Source organism: Nicotiana sylvestris, chromosome 2 (assembly GCF_000393655.2).
Source record: "Nicotiana sylvestris chromosome 2, ASM39365v2, whole genome shotgun sequence".
NCBI lineage: Eukaryota > Viridiplantae > Streptophyta > Magnoliopsida > Solanales > Solanaceae > Nicotiana > Nicotiana sylvestris.
In genome coordinates this window covers 13,317,557-13,330,415 of record NC_091058.1, presented here as the reverse complement: position 1 = coordinate 13,330,415, position 12,859 = coordinate 13,317,557, and the positions used below count along the sequence as shown (strand labels likewise).

The window sequence follows — 12,859 nt, the reverse complement described above, 5'->3', positions numbered from 1 at the left end:
ATGATAAAGGTGTTAATGTTTATAATATAGTGATACTGTTGAAGAAAGGATAAAAGACAATCTAAGACTTGATTTCAATAATGAAGTTAATCGGAGAATTGATCGGCATTCATCATTGCCGATTGACAAAAGGAAAACATAAAAGAGAAGATATTGGTTTAGGACTCAAAGTACAAAAGCATTCCTTGAAAAATCTGAATCAGTATTTTGTTTCCAAATATAATGGGAATGTTGAAATGACAACTCTATCCTTGAAGAAGATTATGTCACGTGCTTTACAATCTAGCTGTCCATAGCAAAGGAAATCATCCATATCTAACAGATATTTTGGAAGAATATTCTAGAGATTCCTTAGATGTATTTGATATTTCCTTGTATATATTTTATATGCACAGTATGACAAAATCTGTTAGAGAAATGCAAATTATACATGGACACATATAGGAGTAGTACATAGAGTAAATTGTATAAATTAGCTACATTGTACATAATATTTCGATTTAATACAACATACACCAATTCATATTGGGTTCAAATTTTCTCTGTTTCTACATGGTATCAGAGCAGGTCGAACAACCTGATATTTGAAACCCTTATTCATCTTTCAATTTTGCTCTCTTCCTTACAATGGGAGACACAACAGAAGCTGTAGTTGCAGCAACAACTGATTCAACCAAGAAAGGTGTCATTGATTCATCACACCCTTTCTTTCTTCATCCTTCAGACTACCCAGGCATGAACCTTGTTTCCTCAGCTTTTGATGGCAAAAGCTATGGAGCTTGGCGTAGAGCAGTAGTCATAGCTCTTTCTACCAAGAATAAACTAGGTTTCATAGATGGAACTCTTTCCATTCTAGATGAAAACTCTGGTCTTCAAAGCGCTTGGGCTAGAGGAAATGACATGGTGTTGTCTTGGCTCCTTAACTCTCTGTCAAAAGAAATTGCAGAAAGTGTTCTTTACTCACACAATGTAAAAGATCTGTGGAATGAATTAGAAGACAGATTTGGTCAGACAAATGGGGCTAAACTTTTTCAACTACAGAAAGAACTAAGCGTTGTGGTTCAAGGTAACTTTACTGTTTCAAGTTATTTCACAAAAATGAAAAGTTTGTGGGATGAACTAAATACAACAACAACAACTACTACTACTACCCAGTAAAATACCACATATTGGGGTCTGGGGAGGGTAATGTGTACGCAGACCTTACCCCTGCCCCGATAGGGGCAGAGAGGTTGTTTCCGATAGACCCTACAAAAATAAAATAAAAAACAAGAAAAGAGAATTCATTAGTAACTCCAGTAGAAACCGTAACAGTAACAGAAGCATAAAAACGAAAAGATGAATGACATGCAATAACAGTAACCAAAATCTAAGGCCCGGGCTAAGATAAGCATGAACTAAATACCTTGATCAATTTTTCTACTTGTTCATGTGAATGTGTATGTTGAGCTAAAGGAAAAATCTGAAAACGCACCAAGACCAGAGACTGCTGCAATTTTTAATGGGCCTGAATGACACCTACATATGTGTAAGAAGCAACATACTGTTGACTTCCCTTTGCCTTCTCTTGGCCAAGCTTACTCTATGGTTATTCAGGATGAAAAGCAAAGAGAAATATATGCTTCTCCTGTTTATCCCGGAGAACCAGCCTCCTTTATTGATGCACAACATGGGACAGTTGGTAAGAGAAACAATGTGAGGGATTTTGAGAAAAACATGGGTATGAGGGAAAGAAAAACAACTCTACCTGTTCATACTGCAAGAAGCCAGGTCGTGTTGTCGAACAATGCTACAGGCTTGTTGGATTTCCCTCAGATTTCAAGTTCACAAATCAAAGAAAATACCAAGGGTCAATTCAAGGTAACAATGCTTTCAGCACTGAAGAAAATGCAGTAGAGACTGCAGGAATTAAGTCACTTACTCAAGAAAATACCAGGCAGATCCTACAACTCTTTCACCAAGTGCAGATGGGAAAACAGGGAACCAACAGCTCTGAAAACAATGCAGATGTTAATTGTGTTAGTATATCTTTCTCACATAATTGCACTACTTGTTTTGCACATAACAACAGTGAGACATGGATATTAGATAGTGGTGCATCTGAACATATGACTTTTGATGAAACTGCTCTTTATAATATAACTCATTTACCTAAATATTTAAGTGTAAATTTACCAAATTCTCATAAGGTCAGAGTCACACATTCAGGTTCAGTTTCACTTTTTCCAAACCTGATTCTTCACAATGTGTTGTATGTCCCTGCTTTTAGATTCAATTTTTTGTCAGTTCATAAATTGTGCAAACAGAATAACTATCTCATATTATTCACTTCTCTTTTCTGTTTTTTGCAGGCCCCTCAAATGAAGAAGCCTCTGGTGATTGGTAGGGAGAATTGTGGTCTTTATGTTCTGGAATCAAGGCAATTGGAACTCATTTCCAAGAAGTCATCTTTATCTAGTAGTTTGTCTATGTTAGGAAAAAATCTATGTAATCAAAAAGTTCCTTCAGTTTTATTTTCCTTCTCTAGTAATTCTAATGTAAAGAACAAGTTGTGGCACTGTCGTTTAGGACATATGCCTTTGAGTAATATGAAGAATATTTCATCTATTCCTAATTCTTCATGTGATAATTTTTTTGTGCCTTGTGTGATATGTCATATGGCTAGACAGTCGAAATTACCCTTTCCCACTAGTTTAACTACTTCTACAGCTATGTTTGATTTAATTCACATAGATACATGGGGTCCTTACAACACAACCACTTATGATGGATTTAAGTACTTTCTAACCATAGTTGATGACTATCGTAGGGGTACTTGGACATATCTTTTTAGCACAAAATCAAATGTATTTCCAGTATTGCAATCTTTTTTAGCTATGATAGAGAGACAGTTTCACAACATAGTCAAAATCATACGTTCAGATAATGATTTGAGCTTGGAACAGGGACTGCACATGCAGATTTTTTTTCAAAACAAGGAATTTTGCATCAGACAACTTGTGTTGGAACTCCTCAACAAAATGGAATTGTGGAGCGCAAACATAAGCATCTTCTAGAGACTTCTAGGGCTTTGCTCTATCAATCACATCTACCTATTCAGTTTTGGGGAGATTGTGTGTTGACTTCAACACATTTAATTAACAGGTTCCATTCAAAGGTCTTAAAGCTTAAGATACCTTATGAGATCTTATTTAAAACTAAGCCTAACTACTCAGGACTTAATTGTTTTGGATGTTTGTGTTTTGTTTCTACTCTTTCATCTCACAGGTCAAAATTTGATCCAAGGGCCTTACCTTGTCTTTTCTTAGGATATCCACATGGTAAGAAAGGGTATAAAGTCCTTAATCTTGACACAAGGAAGACTTTTGTTTCTAGGGATGTGATATTTCATGAGAACATCTATCCCTTTGCTTCAATGAACATTTCAAAGCCTCATAAATCAATTTTTCCTGCTTCAAAAACACTTAAAGTGAATCTTGAAGTTCCTGATTTGCAGATTACCAATTCAGTTGAACATTCTGATCATCCCAATAATCCTCCAAATCAAGATGTTACAGAATTTCCTACACCACTTTTCAGTCCACAACCTGCAAATGGAAATCCTAGGAACTCACCAGTTGCACTCAGAAAATCCATTCGGATTCATAAAACTTCCTCTTACCTAAGTGACTATATTACAAATGCAGTGCAATTAACTGATGTTAGCACACCATGTTTTCTTTCTCCTATAACACCTGCTTCTTACTCTTTTTCTGCCCTCTCAACTTCAAATAAGTCATTTTTAAATTCACTTTCAAATATTCAAGGACCACTAACCTTCAGTCAGCCAGCTCATCACCCAGGATGGCAAGAAGCAATGTAGAAGGAGATTGAGGTACTAGTCCAGAATGAGACTTCGGGAGTTATTGAACTTCCTGCTGATAAAAAGGCCCTGCCATACAAATGGATATACAAAGTTAAACATCATTTAGATGGAAGTATTGAACGACTGAAAGCAAGATTAGTAATTAGAGGTGATGTGCAACGTGGGGGTATAGATTTTAATGAAATGTTTTCTCCCGTGGTTAAAATGATCACAATCAGATGTCTTCTAGCTACTGCAGTCAAAAAGGGTTGGGGCTTATATCAATTGGATGTAAACAACGCTTTTTTACATGGAGATTTAAACGAAGAGGTATACATGAAATTTCCTGCATGTATGAACTCTCCAACACCCAGACATGTGTGCAAGTTAAAGAAGTCACTTTATGGACTTCGTCAAGCATCAAGACAGTGGTATGCAAAGCTTACAGGTGCTCTTAGTTTCAACGGCTATGCACATTCCCTGAATGACTACTCTTTGTTCTTTAAGAAGAAAGGAACTTCAATTTCTATTATAGCAGCTTATGTGGACGACATCGTGCTAACTGGTAATGAAATGGAGGAATTGACTGCCTTGAAAAATTTTCTTGATCAAGAATTCAAGATTAAGGACCTCGGGAACTTACATTATTTCTTGGGGATGGAAGTTCTCCGAGAATCAACTGGTTTGATTCTATCTCAATGCAAATTCACCTTGGATTTGCTAAAAGAGTTTGACTGCATGGATAAGCAACCAACTTCTTCACCTTTGGATCTGACACAAAACTTCTTGCACACACTGGAGAAGTCATTCAAGATCCAACCTTATATCGTCACTTGATTGGGAAGTTGAATTATCTTACTCATACAAAACCGAACCTTTCCTTTAAGATCCAACATCTCGGTCAATATATGCAGGATCCACGACAACCACATCTCGAAGTTGCTCTTCGAGTACTTCGTTATCTTCTTAAAGATCCAGGACGTGGGCTTTTCATGACTGCATCACCATCTTTTAAACTCCAAGCTTTTTGTGATTCGGATTGGGGTTCATGTCCAGATTCTCGGAGATCAGTGAGTGGTTTCTACATCTCATTAGGATCTTCACCAATTTCCTGGAAATCGAAGAAACAAGCCTCAATTTCCCTCAATTCCGCCGAAGCAGAGTATCGATCGATGCGGAGAGTTGTGGCGGAGCTTACCTGGTTAGTCCGCCTCTTCGATGATCTTTCAGCACCAATCACACTTCCGGTTCCACTTCACTCTGACAGTCAGGCAGCTATTCATATAGCTAAAAATCCCGTCTTTCATGAGAGGACGAAACATATCAAAATTGATTGTCATTTTGTGCGACAACAGTTCATCTCCGGTCTTATTTCCCTCTCCTTCGTTAGAACTGACTCTCAGCTAGCCGATTTGTTCACAAAATCACTCATCGGACCTAAGCATCACACCTTATTGGGCAAGTTGGGTGTTTTCTCAAACCCCTCCATCTTTGGGGGGGGGGGGTGTTGAAGAAAGGATATAAGACAATCTAAGACTTGATTTCAATAATGAAGTTAATTGGAGAATTGATCGACATTCATCACTGCCGATTGACAAAGGGAAAACATAAAAGAGAAGATATTGGTTTAGGACTCAAAGTAAAAAAAAGCATTCCTTGAAAAATCCGAATCAGTATTTTGTTTCCAAATATAATGGGAATGTTGAAATGACAACTCTATCCTTGAAGAAGATTATGTCACATGCTTTACAATCCAGGTGTCCATGGCAAAGGAAATCATCCATATCTAACAGATATTTTGGAAGAATATTCTAGAGATTCCTTAGCTGTATTTGATATTTTCTTGTATATATTTTTTATGCACAGTAGGACAAAATCTGTTAGAGAAACGCAAATTATACATGGACACGTATAGGAGTAGTACATAGAGTAAATTGTATAAATTAGCTACACTGTACATAATATTTCAATTTAATATAACATACACCAATTCATATTGGGTTTAAATTTTCTCTATTTCTACAGATATATGCATCTTCATACATTTACCACCGAGCTGCGGCCGGTTGGGCAGTTATACATTTACTACCGAGCTACGGTCGATCGGGCAGTCATGCATTTACCACTGAGCTACGGCCGACTGGGCAGTTATATATTTACCACCGTACTATGGCCGGTTGGGCAGTCATACATCTTCATTTACCACCGTGCTACGGTCAATTGGGTAGACATGCATTTACCACGGGCTACGACCGGTCGGACAGCTTATAGAATTCTAAGATCTCAATACGAGAAAGAAATCAGACCTATAACCCACTATAGTGGCTTGTAAACTTGCTTTGCCGCAGAAAGCTCAAATGGAAACCTATTAGAATTGTGGGCATCACCCGTATACTACTCGACCTTAAGTAACTACAGTTAGGAGACTAATACCGACCATTCCATTTTTTCAACATCAAGAAATGAGCAACTCTTAACGCATTCAAACTCGAAGTGCACTATGAATATTTTGTTGGAAAAAATTGGATGATTATGGAGAATAAAAAGTTTATCTTGAGGTGTGTCAAAGACATTATCCTTAAGGATATTTCGCTCACACCGAGATGAATAATATTAGACGTATCTCCCAGGATTCAACAAGCTCTTCTAGTATAACTCGGAGCAGAAACAACAAAGATTTATGAGAAGAAAACCCAGCACAAAAGAAAAAAGAAGAAAAGTTTTAACTTTTTTCACACTCTTTACAAGATGAAAACACAGAAATATATATAGTCCAAAAACAAATAGACTATCTGATAGGTAACGTCTCAGCCATAATGGTTTTTTAAAAGTAGAATGGCTGTTACAAACTTTTCATTAGAAGATTGATAATGTTTTTAAACATTAAAACAATTAAGACTAAATAGTCAGTTACTTTTGGTCAAAATAACGTTCTAACATAGAAAATCATTAAAGTTTTCCTAACAAAACATTAAAGCCATTTAAGGCTATACAATGACAACTTCAAACCTCACATATATATGTAGTCATAATTAGCTTTATTATTTTCAAATTGTAATGTACAATCTATTACAAACAATAGGAGTAATTTGTATAATAAAGAGCAATTAATATTATATCAAGAAATGAACATACACATTAATTTGAATATTTCTTTTTGAGATATTAAAAATATTATTTTCCTATCAATCCCCCATATATCTCAAAAAGAATATTAAAAAATATAGTGAACTAAATTTTTTTCCTGGGCTTTCACAATTGAGCATAATGCGTCGAATCTGGTGTCTCTTGGACTATGAACCAGACCTAGATAAAATAAGATTAAACTTACAGAACAATTGGTGAAGTTTAGAACTTCTATGAACCAAGAATTCTTTTGTAAGTTTAGTGTCTTATCTATCACATTATACTCGCACACACTTTGTTGTTTATCGCGGTTTTGCGCTAATAGGCCATGCGCGCACCTGGTTTTCATGAGTACTCTAGAAATTTCGCCACAAATTTCATAAGAGCGGCCCCACTCCACACTCATATAGGTTCATTCATCAAGTGTATTCTGCAGCACAATACACCACCTATCAAAGACTATGGATTATTAAATTAAGAGTTTAATAAGTCAACCTTCCATTCCTTGCAGTTTTGCACTATATATACACACACATCATAGGAAGGGATACAATTTAATAGTGCACATTTGATCAGCTAATGACTTGTTATTACCCATGTGAATATACTTCATGGGATCTCCAATCACATAGGTTGGGTTACCATAATTGTTGATATAACTCAAATTGGTAAAAGTCTCATTCCCCTTAATGTTTCAGATATTAATTTTCTTCCCAAAGGTTTAGCCAAAGGATCAGCCAAATTCACTTTTGACTTCACATAATCTATGGAAATAATTTCATCTCTCAGCAGTTGTTTTATCACATTATGTCTCAATCGGATATATCTACTTTTTCCATTAAAGGATTTATTTTTGGCAATGGCCATTGCAGCTTGCAATCACAATGCATCGACACAGAAGGTGTCAGTTTAATTCCTAGTGGAATACTCGCCAAAAGGTTCTTTAACCACTCGACCTCATTGCCAGCCAATTCCAATGCCACAAACTCAGATTCCATGGTAGATCTAGCTATTATTGTTTGTTTAGCTGATTTCCATGCCACAATACCCCACCGAGGGTGAACACATAACCACTGGTGGATTTTGTCTCATCTGAATCAGAGATCTAGTTAGCATCACTGTATCCTTCTAGTACAGTGGGAAATTCACTATATTTAATACCATTGTTCATGGTACCTCTCAAATATTGCATTACTCTTACTAATGCATTCCAATGAACATGACTCGGGTTTTGAGTATATCTACTCAATCTACACACAACATATGCAATATCAGGTCTAGTAAAATTTATCAAATGCATTAGACTACCAGTAACTTGAGTATATTTATTTTGATCTATAGCATCTCCATTATTCTTTTTTAATTGACTACTAGCATCATAAGGAGTGCTTACAGGTACCACATCAAAATTATTAAATTTTTTAAGAATTCTTTCAATATAAGGTTCTTGGGTCAACATTAAACTATTGTCATCTCTTATAATTTTCATACCTAAAATAATACTAGCTTCTCCCATGTCTTTCATCTCAAAACTAGAAGACAAGAAAAATTTGGTTTTGTGTACCAAATCAAGGCTAGAACTAAAAATAACATGTCATCCACATAAAGGCAAATAATAACACATGTACCATCTACACATTTTGTATAAACACATTTATCTATTTCAATTAATGAAAAAATATCATTAACCAATACTTGATCAAATTTTCCATGCCACTGTTTAGGTGCTTGCTTTAGACCATATAAAGATTTTAGCAATTACATACTTTGTTTTCTTGGTCAAACACTATACAACCCTCAGGTTACTCCATGTAAATTTCTTCTTTCAAATCACCATTTAAAAATGCAGTTTTAACATCCATTTGGTGAATAAAAAAGTTTATAAATAGAAGCCAAGGCAAGTAAAACACGAATCGAGGAAATTCTAGTTACAGGAGCATAAGTATCAAAATAATCAATATTTTGCTTTTGGGTAAAACCTTTTGCAACAAGTCTAGCTTTGTATTTATCAATAGAACCATCCAGATTGAGTTTATTCTTAAAAATCTATTTACAACCAATGGGTTTAGCTCCCGGAGGTAAATCAACTAAAATCCAAGTTTTATTTTGTAAAATTGAATTTAATTCTACATCAATAGCTTCTTTCCAAAATAAGGAATCAGACGAAGAAATAGCTTCAGAATAGTTAAAGGATCGTTATCCACAAGATAAGTATAAAAATCATCACCAAAAGATTTTTCTTTCCTTGGTCTTTTGCTTCTTCTTAAATCCTCACTTTCAAAATCATTTTGAATAATTGGAACATATGAAATATTATCACTTAGAATAATAGGAGCATCAGAAATTTTCTCAAATTTTAAAGGAAAAATATTTTCAAAAAATTCAGCATTTTTTTGTTTCAACAATAGTATTGTTTTCAAGTACATCACTTTTGACTACTAAAAAACTGTATGCTGCACTGCTTTCAGCATACCCAATAAACATACAATCAGATGTTTTAGATCCTATTTTCCTTTTCTTAGGATCACGCAACATAACTTTAGCAAAGCACCCCCACACTTTCAAATATTTCAAATTAGGTGGATACCCTTTCCACGACTCATAAGGAGTTTTACCCGTTTTCTTATAAGGAATTCTATTTTGTAAATGACAAGCAGATAAAATGGCTTCACCCCAAAGATTATCCGGAGCACCAGAACTAACAAGCATGCTATTCATCATTTCCTTTAAGGTCCTATTTTTTTTTCCCGCTAAACCATTAGATTGTGGAGAATATGGTGGAGTTATCTCGTGAATTATGCCTTCTTTCTCACAATAATCATTCAACAAAATAAATTCACCACCTCTATCGGATCTAACTCTTTTGATTTTCTTATCCAATTGTTTTCCTACTTCAGGTTTATAAATTAAAAACCTATCAAAAGCTTCATCTTTATTTCTCAACAAATAAACTTTTGTATATCTAGAAAAATCGTCTATAAAAGTAACATAATATTTTTTCCCTCCTTTAGTCATAGTTTATTTCAAGTCTCCTAGATCAGTATGAATTAAACTTAATAATTCAGATTCTCTAAATACTGAAGCACATGATTTCTTAGTTTGTTTAGCTTCTGCACAAACTTCACACTTATCAATATTCGAAAAATTAATATTTGAAATAAGACCTTCAGAATACATTTTCTTAATATAAGATAAACTAATATGTCCTAATCTAGCATGCCATAAATTAAAAGAATCAATCAAGTAAGCAGAAGAACTAGCATTTTCATTCATAACATTGAGTACAAACAAGCCATGACTATAATAACCCGTGCCAACAAAATTATTATTCTTGGTCAACACGACCTTATCAGATTAAAAAAAACCTTTATCCCCACTTTTTTCTAATAATCCCACAGAGACCAAATTGGCTCGGATACTAGGAACATGCAACACGTCATTCAATGCCAAAGTTTTGCCAGATGTGAGTTTGAGAAGAACTTTGCATTTTCCAAGAACTTGAGTAGTTCTGGAGTCACCAAGATAGATAACTTCTTCTCCCTCCTCAACTTGGATGTAAGACACAAAGTCTTTTTTGTTAGCACATATGTGCCTAGTGGCACCAGAATCTAATACCCAATCTTTCACATTGGCCACAAGGTTCACTTGGGAAACAATCGCAACAATTATATCATCCACTTTAGCTCCAGCCAAATTTACTTTAGCCTTAGTGAGATTGTCATTCCCAACTCTTTTTCGACATTGAGCAACATAGTGGCCAGATTTGCCACACACAAAGCAGTTGTTTTTTTCCTTGAAGGTTTGATTGTTGGTTTTGGGCTTATAACCATGTGATGACCCAAAAGGTCATCACTTGCTTTTAAATTGAATTCTATATTTTTGAGGCCTTGAAAACCTCTTTTAGCATCATCTCAATTTGCGTATGCAGTTCGGACATATAACCAGAAAGCCTATATGTGAAATCTGTGGAAAATGATAATTTTTGACTATAAAATGAGTTAATTTGACTTCGGTCAACGTTTTGGGTAAACGGACCCGGACCCGTAATTTGACGGTCTCGAAGGGTCCGTAGGAAAATATGGGACTTGAGCGTATGCCCAGAATCGAATTCCGAGGTCCCAATCCCGATAAATGAATTTTTTAAAGAAAATTATTTTCTGAAATTGTCTAAAGGAATTTGAAATGAAATTGGATTAGAACATGATGGTATTAGGCCCGTATTTTAGTTCCGATGCCCGGTACAAGTCTTATATATGATTTAAGATATTTCTGTGAAATTTGGTGAGAAACGGATGTCATTTGACGTGATTCAGACCTAAATTGCTAAAACGGATATTTTAAGAAGTTTGAGATAATTCATTGATTTTGAGGTTTAATTCGATGTTAATGATGTTATTTTGGCGATTTGTTCGCACGGATAAGTTCATATGATGATTTTTAACGACCTGACCGGTCGTTTTGAACTTTTGCATTTTGATCGTCAGTTTCTGGGCATGACTTGCCCCGTGTAACGTATTATGACTGATGTAGATCGTTTGTTTTGGTTTTCAGGAAAAATCAGAATGAATTTGAAGGAACAGTCTCAGTTGAAAGCTTTGAATTTGAAAAGTTTGACTAAGAGTTGACTTATTTGTATATAAGCTCGGATCGGAAATTTTATGATTTGGATATCTTCGTTGGGTGATTTATGACTTAAGAGCGCGATCGGAATGCATTTTGGAAGTCCGTGGAAGGATTTGGCTTGAATTGGCAAAGTTAATATTTTGGCAAATTCCGGTTGATAGGTGAGATTTTGATCCGAGGATCGGAATAGAATTCTGAGAGTTGTTGTAGCTTCGTTATGTCTTTTGTGATGTGTGTTCAAAATTTCAGGTCATTTGGACGTCGTTTGGTCGACGTTTTGATCGAATTCAGATTTCGGAAGTTTTGGAATTCTTAGGCTTGAATCCGAGGGTGATTTGATATTTTGATGTTGTTTTGAGCGTTCCGAAGGTTGGAACAAGTTTGAATTATGTTACGGGGTGTGTTGGCATGTTTGGTCGGGGTCCCATGAGGCTCGGATATGTTTTGGAAGAGTTTTTGGAAGATTTTGCCATTTTGAGCATAAGCATGTAATGATCCAAAGGTCCATTTTTAGTTTTAGAGATCGAAATTTGATTTCGAGACTTCCGAAATTTTGATAATGAATTATAGGACTGATCTGGAAAGTTTGATCTAATTTCATCAAGTCGCGATTGGATTTTTGACACGAAACATGAGTTAATTATTTAATGAGCGAAATGGGTATTGAACTGAGCAAATGAGCTCCGAATTGAGTTTCGACTGAAGGGCTATGTTTGTATTATTATTTGTGACTCATAGGAACAAGAATCATCAAATTCCGAGTTCGTATGATGGAGTTAGAGCCTTTTTAGTGAAAAGAAAAGCTACTGCAATTTTCTGGGTAGTTTCTGCATTTTTCGCACGTGTGAACAGTAATCGTACCTGCGTGAACAGTATCCGTGTACAGTACCATGTACAATAAACATGAACAGTATCCATGTATAGTACATATGAACAGTACCCCGTATACAGTACCCATAAACAGTACCGTGAACAGTACCCATGAATAGTAAAATGCCTGAACAGTAACCACGGAAATTCTGGATAGAATGTTGAGTTCTTTTCCATTTTTACCAAATTGGAGCTCGGGGATAGGCGATTTTCGGGATATTTTCAGAGAAAACAACGGGGTAAGTGTTCTTAACTTAATTTTGATTAGATTACCCGAATCTATTACTAGTTTTGGCATTTAAGTGGTGATTTTAGTTGGGAAAATCTTGAAAACCCTCTTGGTTTAATTTGAAGACTTGAAGGTTGAGTTGATGTCGGATTTTAGTAAAATTGGTA

General features: G+C 35.4%; 1 long non-coding RNA gene across 6 annotated transcripts; it reads right to left on the bottom strand.

Moving 5' to 3' along the window:
• Positions 1 to 447: 447 nt before the first annotated feature.
• LOC138886484 (uncharacterized) lies at positions 448 to 5,502 on the bottom strand. 6 transcript variants are annotated; one of them, XR_011405246.1, is made up of 6 exons: positions 4,488 to 5,502; positions 3,817 to 3,931; positions 1,922 to 1,992; positions 1,748 to 1,810; positions 1,164 to 1,652; positions 448 to 927 (listed from the first exon to the last, which is right to left on the bottom strand). It is a non-coding gene; the product is annotated as an uncharacterized lncRNA (long non-coding RNA). The 6 variants fall into 6 exon arrangements; XR_011405242.1 differs by having other exon boundaries at positions 1,748 to 1,992; positions 4,488 to 4,955; positions 5,043 to 5,502; XR_011405243.1 differs by having other exon boundaries at positions 1,164 to 1,248; positions 1,406 to 1,652; positions 1,748 to 1,992; positions 4,488 to 5,500.
• Positions 5,503 to 12,859: the final 7,357 nt, after the last annotated feature.